The 14,817-nt window shown below is 39.8% G+C and overlaps 1 long non-coding RNA gene across 3 annotated transcripts; it reads right to left on the bottom strand.

Moving 5' to 3' along the window:
• Positions 1–463: 463 nt before the first annotated feature.
• On the bottom strand, positions 464–5,732 carry LOC119012249. 3 transcript variants are annotated; one of them, XR_005072415.1, is made up of 3 exons: positions 5,597–5,732; positions 4,080–4,266; positions 464–2,840 (listed from the first exon to the last, which is right to left on the bottom strand). It is a non-coding gene; the product is annotated as an uncharacterized LOC119012249 (long non-coding RNA). The 3 variants fall into 3 exon arrangements; XR_005072417.1 differs by having other exon boundaries at positions 464–2,821; XR_005072416.1 differs by having other exon boundaries at positions 4,886–5,597.
• Positions 5,733–14,817: the final 9,085 nt, after the last annotated feature.

Raw genomic sequence — 14,817 nt, 5'->3', positions numbered from 1 at the left:
CCCAACAGTTTTATTTTGAGTCTGCATCTTAATTTTCCAAAAAGAGACAAAACACACAAGAAAACTAAGTCAAAAATGAATTTAACTGATTAATTTTTTATTTTTCAATTTCAATAGATATTGTGATAATATCATCATCCTGAATTCTTTAGGCCACAATAATTGTGCAGTGAAAATATGATATTGTGAAAGCCATAAAAACAACTACATGGCACTGTGGGCCCACAATAAAAACATAACAAGGATCTGTAACATCATTTGTAAGGAAAAAAAAATCAAGTCAGTTAAAATGTAAAGTTGTAATAAAGCGAACAAGATATATATAGTTATTGTTTCATAGGTTTGCCAAATGTTTGCTCTATAAGCATTTCATTTACACAAAGTGGATGTTTATTTTTAGACTAAAGTGCTCACTTGTGGTTCCTGTTTTGTCCGTTGACTCATAAGACAATGACACAGTGTCTTATCTTTCAACATGTAGCCCTTTTATAACTCTTTAATCAGCTTTTTCAGCAGTGATGTCGACAAACTTCCTCAGTAAATTTTTATGTGCCAGCAGGTCGAAGTTAGAGCGTGACAGAAATCAGCAGTGAGTCGCTGTTCAGTTTTGCTCTTAGTCAGCAGCTTACTTGTTTCTGGAAAAGGCGGTGCGTGTGCTCTGGCACACAAAAAAACTTACTCCTAACTTTTCAGCTCATTTGCTTGCACAAGATTACAGATTCAGCTTTTGTACTTGGTCAGAAAATTTAAGATGAATCAGGTTACTCAAGGGAAGTCTGCAATAAGGAGAGCTGTCTAGTGCGAGAAGGACAGAGCAGAATAGTGTGTATTCTGCATATTTTGTGGAGATAAAAAGATGCCACAATAACTTTTCTTATACTTAGAGAAAGCACTTTTACCCTTGATCAGTGCTAGCTGTCAGTTTTATTAAGCAAGGAAAGGCAAAATAGAAATATAGGAAGCACTTAATCCTGCACTGTCGGTATATTTTATCCATGCAATTCTTCTTTTACATTTATTTTTGTCATGTCATGAGACTGAAGTGTCTTTCCACACTGTTCAGTCAGAGGCAGAGGGAGACAAAGGCCAAACTCTCCTGCTGACATCGTGCAGAGACATTCAAATAAGGTAGACATGTCGGGCAGACAGTCGCCGTCTTATCACTCATCTCCTTTTGTGTGCTTGGAAAATAACACATCTCACACGCTAACACTCATATTACGCATAGATGAGCTTTTAAGAGCACCACCCAGGCGTGAAGACGACATGAACACAAACTCTCAAACATATGGGTATGCAGGCGTTATCCCTCCATCACAACCTTAGTCCTTTTTCTTTATACACTATATTGCCTATTTATCGGTAAATTGCTTTAACCATAAACGTTTTTTTCCCTAGAGGTATGTTTAGTTAACTGGAAGAAGGTAGATAAAATAGAAAATAAAAAGCTGTTATTCCACGATTAAAGTTTTACACCAAACTGAAAAGAAGAAAGGGGGAGGGGACTGAGTTATTACCAACGTCCTCTAAATGCAGAATAATTAACAGATTATATGTTTATTGTCTGATAGAAAAAAATCAGTGTATCTGACTAAATTCTAAACAATTTGTTTCATTTGAAACACACTTATGAGCTTTTTTGCCAAGAGTTTGATGAGATGATGGAAACCACTTTCAGCTATGGCTCGCAACCAGTTATCTTACCTTAGCACAAAGGACTGGAGACTGGTGGAAACAGCTAGCCTGGCTCTTCCAAAGTCCACCTGAAATCCACCTCTTGTGCTTAAAACTTAATTAACATGTTATATCTTGTTTGTTTAATCTGTTCATATTCCAAGCATCAACACATTGCTAAGATAACCAGCTGCTAGCTGTAGCTTCATATTTATCCTACAGATATAAGATTGGTATTGATCTTCTCATAAAACCCTCAGCGAGAAAGAAAACAATCATATTTCCAAAAATGTTGAACCATTATAAACCTTAGCAAGTAGCAGAATTTTCTATATGCCACGGGAGTAGGGTTGGGAACTGAAACTCGGCTACATATATCTGCCAGGCCACGGCTTTTCTGGACAGGACCTGTTATGCCACACGTTAAAGCGACAGCAAGCTGGAGAGCTAGCGTGCATGAGTAGCATGTCACAGCAGCGGTCAGAAGTGTGGCTTGACTTTGTCAAAGTGCAATGCATGCGAGAAGTTCATTAGCTGCACGTCAGGTTGCACGCCAAATCTGGGTAAATATTTAAGGCTTTGGCTGTAGTAGTAGAATCCACTTTGGTTCGAGAATTTTGTGTGCGCGTTTTCATTGGTAATGTTGCCTGTCTGCCACAGGGCATCGCTGCTGCTACAATTTTTGCGCGTAAGACAAGGCTCAGTTCACCTTTGGTTCAAGTGCAGTTTAACATTCACTCTTATGTTCTTTAATGCATATCTGTGTGTGGATCATACATTTTTATTTACTCTGTGAACGTCCAGTTTACATTTAAAAGACTAAAGATATTTAATTCAGAATTGATAAGCAAAACTGGAGCCGGTATTGGAATTGATAATATTCAAACGATACCCAACCCTCCTAACTCTACCAGGGAGGAACTGTTTTTGTTTCACCCAACATTGCCATCAGTCTGACAGATCCCAGTGAGGCATATCCATCTCATTTTGTATGCAAATCAAAATGGAGGTGGCTCAAGCCTATCTTGATGGAGCTTACATCTGTTTCTGTGAATAGATATGCAAGTGTTGGTGCTGACCTGTCTGTCTGTTTAACTGTATTCCTCCTCAACTGACTTGGCCTTGCAGCACTTTTCACCAGGACCCCCTGATCACACATAAAAATCCTGAAACATAAATATTCAAGGGAGGACTCTTATGGCAGACCCAATATTTCTTTCAGTATTTATATATTTGTATTTCAGTTGATATCTGTTAATTTATCCATCTATTCTCACAGTAGTAATTATCTATTTATCACAGATTCTAAAATGCTAGTACAGAATGTGCTCTGCCAAAAATGTACTACCTCCCTGTATTGTTGTGAAAAAAAAAGAGATTCAGTTTATTAAGTGAGCATCAAGGTCTGTGCCTGGCGCTCTCACAATAGACCTCTCTCGTCAAGTACACACAGGGGCTTGTGAAGGCCATGGGTGCCTGCCTCGCTCTTTTTTTTACAGATTCTGTTCTTTTTTCAGGCTTTGGTGTGTTTATCAGGGTCACACTTTTCTAAGTACATTTGTGTGTCTTTGTATAAGAAGGCTCATTTGCTCATTTATGTTGCACAACCAATGGTGAAAATCATGCTTATTAGGAACAAAGAAAACAGAAAATGGTGAGTAAGCTTTGATGATCCCGGGGCCGTTCAACATATTATAGGGACAATGTTTCTTATAATGTAAGGATGGTCATTTGAGTTTTGAGTAAATTAAACTGATATTAACTGCTAAAAATTGACTCCTTGAGAACCAAAACTGTCCTTAACAGCTCAAAAATACATACATTATATTGTATCACATTGAGTCATCATTACTTTTTATTTTATGAAGAATGATAACACATGATGACACATCTGTCTCCGTGATTGGTGTTGACTATACTTCATATGCAGCACCAAGCCTCTTTAAGTGTGAATTTGTAAGATATCACCAGAATTTTGGTTTAAAAACATTCAAAAACTGAACTAACATCAACAGAATGTAAAAATACAACAGTGTTGACATTATGTCGAAAACATCTATGTACTGTGTTGCAATGTCCACAAATGTTAGCATGCTTACTAGCTAGCCCCATGACATCATGTCTCTTAATACCACTTTCATCTTCTGACAATGTATGCAAGCAGTGAGTTTGCCATAGTAAACTCACAAAATGTCAAGAAAGCGTTTGTTTTCAGGCACATTTTCCTTACTAGAAAAAAGAATGAAATCATACACCGTCCGAATTCAAGTTTTTCTCTTGGTCATATGAAGACGAGCTCCTTTAACCTGTCTTAAAACACACTTCATTCAAACTCAACATGAATGTGCCATTTTTGCCTGCCACCAATACATGACTCTCCCTCTTGTGTCTCTGCCACTCCATACCTCTCCGTCCCTGCCTCTCATGTCTTCTCATCACTGTCCTGGTCACTGTATATCATCTCTGTACTATATTCTCTGTCTTCAAACTGGCATCTGTCTGTCAAAGAGGCTGAGTTCAGTTCCAGTCTGGTGCCCAGCCATGTTCACTGGGAGGCTGGTTGAATGAGCCCGTAGACCACAGTGACCTGACCTGTCATGTTAAGTCACAATGAGGGCAGAATCCCATCAGCTAATAGGGCCAGTTTTCTCTACAGCATACTGACCTAGTTGCTAACAACAGCTAGTTGCTACAGCCAAATATAACTACAGCAAAGAGTAGCAAAACCAGAATAGTGTGTAGCAGTAAATGGTTATACTGCCCCTTATGGTTTGGGTGCTAAATCTGGTATTGGCCATATTTTTACAAAGCCCTCATAAGTGGAGTTGGATTTCTGTTTGTGGCAAAAGCCTCACTGTGATGTAGGGAGACCTGAAAACATACTGGACAGTAATTTGTCTGTGGCAAACAAAAATATATATAATTGTTCTCTATAACATGTAAAACATTACGTATTTCAATAATTATTATAGTTATAACAATACCCCACTTGTATACTTGTAACTGTGCTGCCCAGTTTGTGGTAAAGGGGAAGACTCAAACTTAATGTATTACATAATTCCTTTTGACAAGGTCAGAAGAATAAAACATTGACTGATCTTGCTATTTCTTTAGACACACATCAGTGTGGTCTAAAGGACAAGCTTTTATAACAGATAACTGGATTTGGAATTTAAGTTTGAAGCTGTTGTTTTTCTCATTAAAGGCTTACCAAGAACTCTCTTGCTTCTTTTTAAAGAAAAACAAAAAGGAAAACAAGTATGGTAAGTCGAAAACTATGCATTTAAAGAGCAATGTGCACTTAGATAAACACGAAAGGCGACTGTTACGGTTACACAATATTTTTGAAACTGGCCTCTGAGCTGCACTGTGCAAGTGCGGTTGCTACTGCTGGAGTGTAGTGGAAAAATACATAATAAAGGTACATAGGTGCATACAAGCCTTAAGGCAAAAATAAAAGCAAAACATGCCAATATTGAGTTGTCTGTCAAAGTGTACTAGTGCAGGCTGACAGGAGTGTGTCGTGTCTCTGCTTATCACATGAGAAAACATCTCCCTTGACCCCTGCACTTCTTGCACATACACGCAGACAGGCTGAGCTAAGTGGAACACAACACAGGAAAAAATACAGGACACAGCATTCCAAACTTGACCACATGTGTCGAACCCAAACCATGTTTTTCAACCCAAAACGAAACATGCAGTAAACACTGTCGACAAATTCTAAAATGGTAAGAATATTACATATTTAACAAAAGGAGAGACTTGTACCAGGACTGCCTCCTGTATGTCTGCAGCAGGACATTCTGCAGAGCATTTTATGGAGCACTATAGTAACCTGCACTATATTAACTGCCACACACGCTCTATATCAGCATCATTGGTGAGGTCTTTTCGTCCTGCTGTCACCCCTCCCCCAGACCTGATGTCCTTTGTTCAGCTGTGAGGATCATCCATCCCTCTTGGGTGATATCTGCGAGTGGACGACCACACTATGATGACTAGCCGTCCTGTAGTGTCACCTTCTTTCTTTCTTTCTTTCTTTCTTTCTTTCTTTCTTTCTTTCTTTCTTTCTTTCTTTCTTTCTTCTGTTTGTTTTTCCTACTGTACCTCTTTTTTCCCTAAATGCTATCATGATCTCCCAATGATGGTTATGTTGCATGCACATGTAGAGCAAAAACACAAACAAAAACACAACATTAGAATCTATTTAGATCTCTTGATGAAAGACAACAAAGCATGGAGGTGGAACTGATCTTTTGCATGTTTCGCTCTCGTGCAAGACGTTCCGCTCCAGTCTTGATAAACAAAGTCAGCGGGCAATGCCACATGTTTGACTATACATGGATTCTCACACACATGCACACCCAAACATATAAACACACAGATGTGTTACGTGTGACATCCAAAAGAGGCACCCATAAACACATATGTAACACAGATGAGAAAGAGGCCTTTAAGAGACGGGTGTGGAAATTATTCACTGTCACACAAGCATAAAAACACAAACACATGTGTATGCAGTCACACACATGACACATAGAGATGCAGGACAGAAATTTAAAGAGACACAAGATTAAAGATCATTTTTCCACAATTGACTGTTGCTCCCATGTGTTAGTATCAACCTCATTCATGCATGAGCATTGCTTCACGAACCACTTGGACATTTTGGAAACTTTCGTGAAATATATCAATTATAAATCAGTCTCTACAGCGTGAGATTTATGTCTGATTGGACCGCTGACTTCACCTCCCTGTCGGCTCATTCTTTATGGTAGATTAGCTCCTCTTTGTCTCGCCAGCCAACACAGCACCATCACTATTACTTAACGCGTGGAGAAAACAGGGGACGGGCCGAGGGAGGAAGGGAAAGATGGAGAAAGGGAGTAATGAAGCTATGTATGTGCTTTCCCTGGTGGTTTTAATGGTGAGTGCAGGCCATAATTCACTCCGACTCTTGCGCACTCACACACACACACACACACACACACACACCACGGACGCCCAAAGCAATATTTTCGAATCTCTCTTTGTGTCTTTGTGTGCGTCGTACCCTCCATTTAGGCCAGTGCAGAGAAGATATATGGATGTGTGGAACACAGTGACCTTGACATTCTGTGTGTGTGTGTGTTTGGGGGAGGATGGGGGTGGATGAGGGTCTGCATTGACTGTGCACCAACACACCCATCTATGAATCATTGTAATGATACACCCGTACATCACTTTTCAAAATAAAACAACAATTATAACATACCATTAAATAAACCTGCTACAGCTACTTTAAATTGCAAGTCATTCTTTCATTTGGAAGAATTATTTGATCTGATAATTAGAATTTTGCTGTATAAAATGTCTACTATTTAGTAAATAAGGAGCTTTATATGATTTCTTTTTGTGTTTCACAAAACTCAAAACAGTCATTTGTCAAAGCAACATTTGAGACTGATCTTAAAATAAGAATGAGATATTTGTGTTCTGTATTTAACTTGAGTTCAGATACATTCACTTTAGTTTAACATGCTTTATTGTCAAAAAAAAGTAAGTCTTACTGTATATGTGCAATTCATAGCCTTGGGGCAGTATTTGTGTTTTGGGGACCTGTTGCATCCAAGTTCCCATAATGTAAAGTGCACAGAGCACGCTGTAAAGGGCACACTGGGTAAAATTTCTAGTGGCTGCCACAGCAACCTCCTTCAAGAACAGTAGGAGCCACACGATTGCGTGATAATGTTAGTCACATGATGCAAACACACAAATTTGGAAAGTAATTAAAATAGCTACGTTTTTGAAATCGTCGTGTTAATGAAGAACTGGCAGACTACCCTTTCAGATAACTGCCCATGGTGTCATGTGTCTACCGTACAAATCTGTGCCCAGAGCCTAATGAAGTTGAACACTTATCATCACAGCTCTACCTTTATCTATATCTAGATGTTGTCTACTGTAGGCTATATACAGTCATGTAGCACATGAGGACGTTCATAAAAAGGACAACAGTTCTGTCATATTAGGCAATGGAGGCTAACTAACAAGGAAGAGAAGTGTTATCTACAGTAATGAACACACGCTCTGCATGATAAAACATTTCCATGTAGGTCAGTGGTGGATGATGTGACATGTTGTCACACCTACGTGACACACTGACACTTATTACTGTCTTCACCTTCAGACATTTTAACTCAGCTGTATCACAAATGGGTTTTTTAATGTTTTTTAAGAAGAATTCTACACGATTTAAGGGCAGCATGGTAGAATACAATGTAATATATTGCGCCCTATGACCCAGTGCACACATGTAATGCAGTCACATGCAGCCACATGCTACAGTGGGAGGTAATGCTCTCAACCCAGAGGGTGGTGGGGGATGGGAACATGATGGGGGTTAGTGGGCTTATACAGCAACAGGATTGAGAGCAAGTCGAGCACGATGCCCCCTCACATGGGGAAATAACACAGTCAAGGTGTGTGTGTGTGTGTGTGTGTGTGTGTGTGTGTGTGTGTGTGTGTGTGTGTGTGTGTGTGTGTGTGTGTGTGTGTGCGCGCGTGTGTGTGAAGGAGAGATGAACTCTATATACTGGCTTGATATAAAGGAGGAGGAGATGAAGGTTGGACAGGCAGCCTTTCTGCTTCCCGCATGATTATTCCACCTCATCTCCCTCCCAGCATCCTCCTCTCTCCTTCTCTGTGTGCGGCTGTTATTGAGGAGAAGTGGGGATGACAGTGGAGAAATAAGAGAAACTAAACATACTGAGGGTGATATAAAAAGGAGGTGTGAGAGTGAACGAAGGGAAGGTGAGAAAATTGAGCAGGAGGGGGAGCAGAAGCTGAGAAAATGACTGCGAGGGGAAAGGGATGTTAAGCAGATTTTATCATGTCGCATAGATGCTCTCATTTTGGATTTTGGTTGTATTACTGGATAAATCAAATACAATGAAGCCAAATAGGTTTATCGTGTGTAACTCTGATTACATCACACAAGTCCAAAACAAATCAATGTGACAAATGAAAAGCATCAATCAAAACAATGATTTCCCCCTCTTCTAACAGTTCACTCGTGCACTGCTGGTGCGTGAGGTTATCCGGTTCAATACCATCAATGGTCAAGCCTCCGTGTATCGATTGAGACGGAGAGGACAAAATCATTTCGAATCCATGGCGATGCTTCACTAAGGTGGATAACAAGACAGAGCGGCAACATCCATCAGCCTCTACGCCTTATTCCTCTCCTTATCTTCTATTACACATCCTCCAAGTTTCACTCACACTTCTTTCCTCTTCACATTTTTGATTCATCCTCGTCATATCTCAGGGTCTTTCATGTGGGAGAGCGTGAGTGGAAAACTACAGAGAGATCAGCTAAGTGATTCAACAAAACCAGATAAAGAAAGGATGGAAAACAGGTAGAGGAGTGTGTTGCGATAGAGACGATGTCCACTCACACAGGTGTCAATTTGTTATGTATTTGTTTGTTACCTTCCATAGTCAGACCAAAATATTCCTTCCTTTATGAAACTAATTAATGAGAGTAAAACTCACGCTGGAAAGACATTCAGTCATTCTGAGAATTTCACCTGCCTAGGGAAATTACATTAGTCTTCTCAGAGCACTCTACTCCAGTTCAGTTTATTGAAACGCGTGGCTCAAATCATTTTACATAATTGTTGAAATCAGACTCTTTCATTGTCTGTTTGGAGTGTTTTTTTTTTTTTTTACTAATGACTCTTGTTTGGTATGAACTCGTAATGCTGCAGTATATAAGAGCAATTAAAAGACAATACAGCATTTAATATTTATTGTACCTTCCCACAGCAGAGAAGCGGCGGCGTCTGCTGTGGTACGGAAACACCACTTGGTCAAACCACAAATAGAACTGCAGAACTCTCAGTTCTGTTTGTTCAGTTTCATTCTGATTGTAATTAAATTTGCTCATGAGTATTTTGGACGGTTATGTGTGGTTGTCGTAGAATTGCTTTCTCTTCAGTCTTGCTCCAGATATATTAGGGTGACAATCGTGAGCATGTATGCATATTTGGTCAGATGTGTCCCCCTCAATATATCATAATTACAGCCCTAAATGGTTTAACCAAAACATTCAAATAAAACGAACATAATTCAAAGTGTGGGAGTTTTTGTCAGACCTATTATCCACATTGTATTGTCGACCTCAGTGGACAGAGTTTGCTCATTTGTCATGAGAATCGTTCAGTTGCCAACATGAATCGTTACCATGATTCTTCGTGTCACATATGTTCTTTGTGTTAAATATACGTTTTATTGGTACCCTGTTACGTAATGTTCACTTGAATAGTTTTGATGTTCTATAACTCAAAACCACTACAAGAAAAACACGAAACATAATGAACCACAAAGAACACATAATTGCTGTGGTGACGCGCATACAGGCTCACAAAACAACCAGACTAACAACTAAAAGAAAGGGAAAAAAATAGGACTCTTGGTATAGCAAGGTTGGTATGGCTTAGTGACGGGAATCTGGGCCAGTTATAGTCATACAGTTGGCTGAGATATTGCGCTGGCTACCAGATCTGGACCACCTGCGGACTGAAATGATTTGCTGTATTCGGGCTGGGTGTTGGATTAATTAAAAGCTATGAAGGGGGACCACACTGTCTTAAAATCATCAGAGACAGCCTCTAAAGTTTTAGATGATGGCATTATGAAATATTCTAGTTTCAACACCTACTTGCCACATCTGACTCTCTGTCTCTCTCCCTCTCTTTCTACTAACCCAACCACTTCTTCTCACTTCCTCCCCTATCTCTATTTCTGTCATTTCATTGCACCTCACTCCTGCCTATCACTTTTCACACCGATACTGTGCATCACATCCTCACATGTTTGTCGTATGTGTGAGGCGCCTACATGGACGCGCTGCCAATCTCAAAGGAAACAGGTGAAAAGGAACTGAAAGGCCTGTGATTATAGAAAATTACAGCAAGCAATACGTGTGAATCCATTAGGACAATGATTGTTTTTTTTTTTGTGTCTGTTAGTGCATGCTCATTGCGTGTGAATCTGTAATTACAAAACGTCCGTGCAGTGTGAAGCGATCTGTCGTCCCACCACAGGCTGTGATTCTGAGCTATAATCTGCCTCGATGACGCTGATCACAGCCTGTGAATGGAGGTGCTGCGGGACAATGCTCTGTGCCGGTGTGCCATTACAGAGATGACATCATCCCACTGCAGCACTTAGCGCGCGCATGCACACGCTCACACACACTCTTATCACACAAAACACACACACAGAAGTATCATTTACGACTGCTCAGTTCAGTCCCCCCCCCCACCCCCACCAACACACACACAGACACTTGTCTTGGATTTGTCCTTCTGTGGCCAGCAGCAATTAGTATGCGTGTGTGTGTGTGCATGTGCGTGTGACGCAGGAGTTCAGATACGGTATAGAGATCAGGCGAGCTATTGAGATTAAGAGAAGCCCCCTCATCGCATCCATCAACAGAGCGGTGTGAGAAGCCCACTAATGGCCACAGCTCAACAAATCCATCAGATCTCCATCTTGTTTACACTTTGAACCTCACACCACGTATTGATGACTCATGTCTCATTAGCCAGGCGGTGCATTTGTGTGTGGCATCATGTGTCTCACTTTGTGTGTGATTACGAAGAGAAAACCATAGATGGATAGATAGATGACTTGTCTTTGTTTTAGCTTTTTATCAACTTGTCGCCCAAACAGTCTTAATGACCACAGTGACTCCTCACACCCTTCAGCCTGGCTGGCAAGTAGTCTGTTTGTTTTGTGTGTTTGTGTGTTCAAATTCCAATGTTATTACTGCTTAAGCCTTTTGTTGAATGTGCTGCACAGCCACATAAAGCAGTCAGGTTGGTCGTACTGTGAGCACAGGTGGATTAGAAGACAGAGTCTAGGCATAGGTTGTGAGGTTTGGGAGAGGATTAGAGGTGCATATTACAAGATGTTATGATGATTAATAGGTCAGTGTACCACCTTAGGGATTTCACTTATCATTTTCTATTCTTATTTTCTATGGGTTTTTTTTTCCTTTTAATTTTTCATCAATTTATCATTATTTTATATTTTATATTGAAGCAGCAACCTTTTTGTATTAAGAAAACATCTGTTTGTTAAAGGGGAATACCGGTATTTATAAAATCAGGCTCTGTGGGTGTGTGAATGATTCATACTTACCAAACGATTTGGAGTTGGTCCAGTAGATCACCTCAGTTGGCAGCTGAACAATGTTGCAATTGCTGTAAGATAATCCTTATTGTAAATGTCTGACCTTTGTTAAAATAATAAGCTCTTGTCACCAAAAACACATCTCGTTTACAGCAACCTTATGTAGAAATCGGCATATCCATTATATGATTCATATAATGTAATAACCTGCTGTCATTTTCAACCTATATGCTTTGTTTTTCTGATGAGGGCAGGCTCCTAGCAAGCATGTTTGCCATGTTTATCGGCCTGCGACTATTCTTTTTTTTTTTTAATAAGCAGAACAACTTAAATCAATCAAGCCCAAAAAAGAACCATATTGACTCATGAGTTTAAACACTTAAAGCCATATTTTTAAAATATTACTTTCTTAGGTCATCTGCTTTTGTGGTTATGTAGCTGTCATAATGGATGAAACTATGACTCACGGTCCTGGCCCTACAAAGATAACATTACGTCATGCACTACCTGCTGTCCTATGACCCAGGACACTGTCAGCCTGATTCCAGCCCTCTGAGTCACTGCCTGTGTCTCAGATGTGTTCAGTGAGTCAAAAGGGCCCCATGCCGGGCCTATCTATAGCTGTTCCCACAGGTTAGAGAAACAATTGACCAATCAGAGTTTAATAATAAGCAATTCATCCTTTTTAAATAGCTTAATGTAAAAATAATGACAGAAAAATAGCATCAATTGACACAGCTAAAGTGTAACTCTTAAATTTCTTTGATTTACGTGACAAACATTGCATAAACTGTTCCTGGCAACCACTTCCTCAGCTTCTTTGTCAACAGATAATGACAGGATCGATATGTCACTCGCTACTATTTAGTTTGAGCAAAACAAATCAAAATAATCCCACTCTGAGCAAGAAACTGGCAAACATGAACATAGTGTTGGGCTGAATGAATTATCATGGTAAATTCCCTCTAAATGCTACCGTATATGATATGTTGTACATGATCAGTTGTATGTTTTTCAGTGAAACACAACACTTCCATGTACTGAATAGCCACAGAAACTTGCTAGACTCCCTGCTTCACAGTTTCAAGGGTTAAAATAGAATTGAATAACGTCATTGCTGGAGCAGGAAAATTGTCTTTGGTCTCACTCAGAAAAATATAATCACAAACATGTCCACAAGATTAAAAAACAACAACACCGAACACCACATCTATTAAACAAAGGTCACTCAATTTTACAGCAGTCATGTGCATTCACACCCATGGTGTCCAGCTTACACATATTTAAGGCTTATATTGTGTTGCAGCTGCAGGCCTGTTGCGTGTGTGGACTTGCTGATGCACGATACTACACACTGTACACTATAAACAACAAACAAACAAAGACTTGTGTGTACGGAAAGAACTCACATGGCCTATCACTCCCTGTAAGACAGAATAACATCCCATTCAGACACTAAGAGCTACTTTACTTTAGTGCAAATGTGAGTTATCTAAGGTAATACTTGAGTATTTCTATTTCTTGATACTATCAGAGGGAAATATTGTACTGTTGACTACATTCATCTATCTGCTACAGTTACAGGTTACTTCACAAATATGACACATGAAGAATTTACGATGTAGAAAATGTGAAAAAGTATTCCTCCATATGATGTTTTTTAAATCATGTAACAGCTTTGTTGTAAGCCTAAGGTGCAATTTAAATCATCTGCTTTCAGTCAGTCATGTGACTTTATTACTGCAGGTGTGATTCACATGGATCAATCGATCTGTTTAAAATGGTCCCTGCTTCAGTCTAGTAAAATAATCTGATATACCAAAATGTTGTCACGGTAACAGTGTGTGGGAGTTTCTTGTTCTGTTCTTGTTGACCCCGTCAGTCCACAGGTCTGCTAAAGTTTTGCTCCATGGTTTCAGTTTTTGAAATGTGTTCGCTTGCTACTTTTCCTTGTTTTTTCCTCAGTTTAACGGACCAAACAATAAATGAATTCATCCCAAGAAATATTCAGATAATACCCATGTTACTTTTACTTTTAAATGCATGACTTTAACATTTAATGGAGTCATGTTGCTATGTGGTATTTGTTCTTTTACCAGGCGCTTGTTCACATGAAGAATGCTGCTCAGTTGAATCAACTAAGAGTCAATTTCTGGTTTCTGGAGGCAAACTGCGAGTTCTGAGTTCACAGGTTAATTGCTTCCTGTATTAAAACAACGATGACATTTGCAAAGTAGGAGCCCACTGACATGGAACAAGGCGGAGGCGAATAAAGCACTGAGACGTGGGTGGAGACGAACAAATAGACACAGTCAGTTAGTCCTGACATGACACAAAACCACGGAGCGAGACAACCAGCAGAGACAAGAGTAGTGCTTATTTTGCAGTGTATAAAATAACATGAAGATATATCTTTAGAATGCTAACTATACAGAAGTGAAACTTTTGAAAGCCACATTTAGCTTTCTGTCAATTTAAACCTAAAAGTGATGCCAATCATCACGCTAGGGTAAAGATGAGACACATAATTTAGCTCAAAATCACTGAATCTTACGTCTGCTAGTAGTTATTCTCGAATACAGTTGAGGAAATGGAGATCAGAAGAGTTTCCAGCCAAACAGTAACCTTAGTGACCTCGTGCAGACTGGTGTGACTGCAGCCGGGCCAGACATGAAGTCAGTCAGGTGACCAGCTGACTTGGGAACTGCCACTGAAATGTGGGTTTGGTATTTGCAGTTGTGGTGAGCCAGCTCACTCAGTCATAAAGCAGATTTTAGAGTCTGCGCTCAACCCTGAGCTTTGCAGTGGCTCTTTGGAGGATTTCTTTTTATCCCTTCTAAAATGTCTGCTCTCCATGAAAGCAAACAGAAAGGACGGTCTGTTTGTTTGAGGTTCACATTGGTAGACCTAAAGTACCTGATGCATGTCCTGGGTTTGGCAACGATGAAGATTAGCGTG

The sequence above is a fragment of the Acanthopagrus latus genome, chromosome 22 (assembly GCF_904848185.1).
Source record: "Acanthopagrus latus isolate v.2019 chromosome 22, fAcaLat1.1, whole genome shotgun sequence".
In the NCBI taxonomy this organism is placed as follows: Eukaryota; Metazoa; Chordata; class Actinopteri; order Spariformes; family Sparidae; genus Acanthopagrus; species Acanthopagrus latus.
The sequence above is the reverse complement of the archived record's forward strand: the minus strand, read 5'-3'. Positions and strand labels throughout refer to the sequence as shown.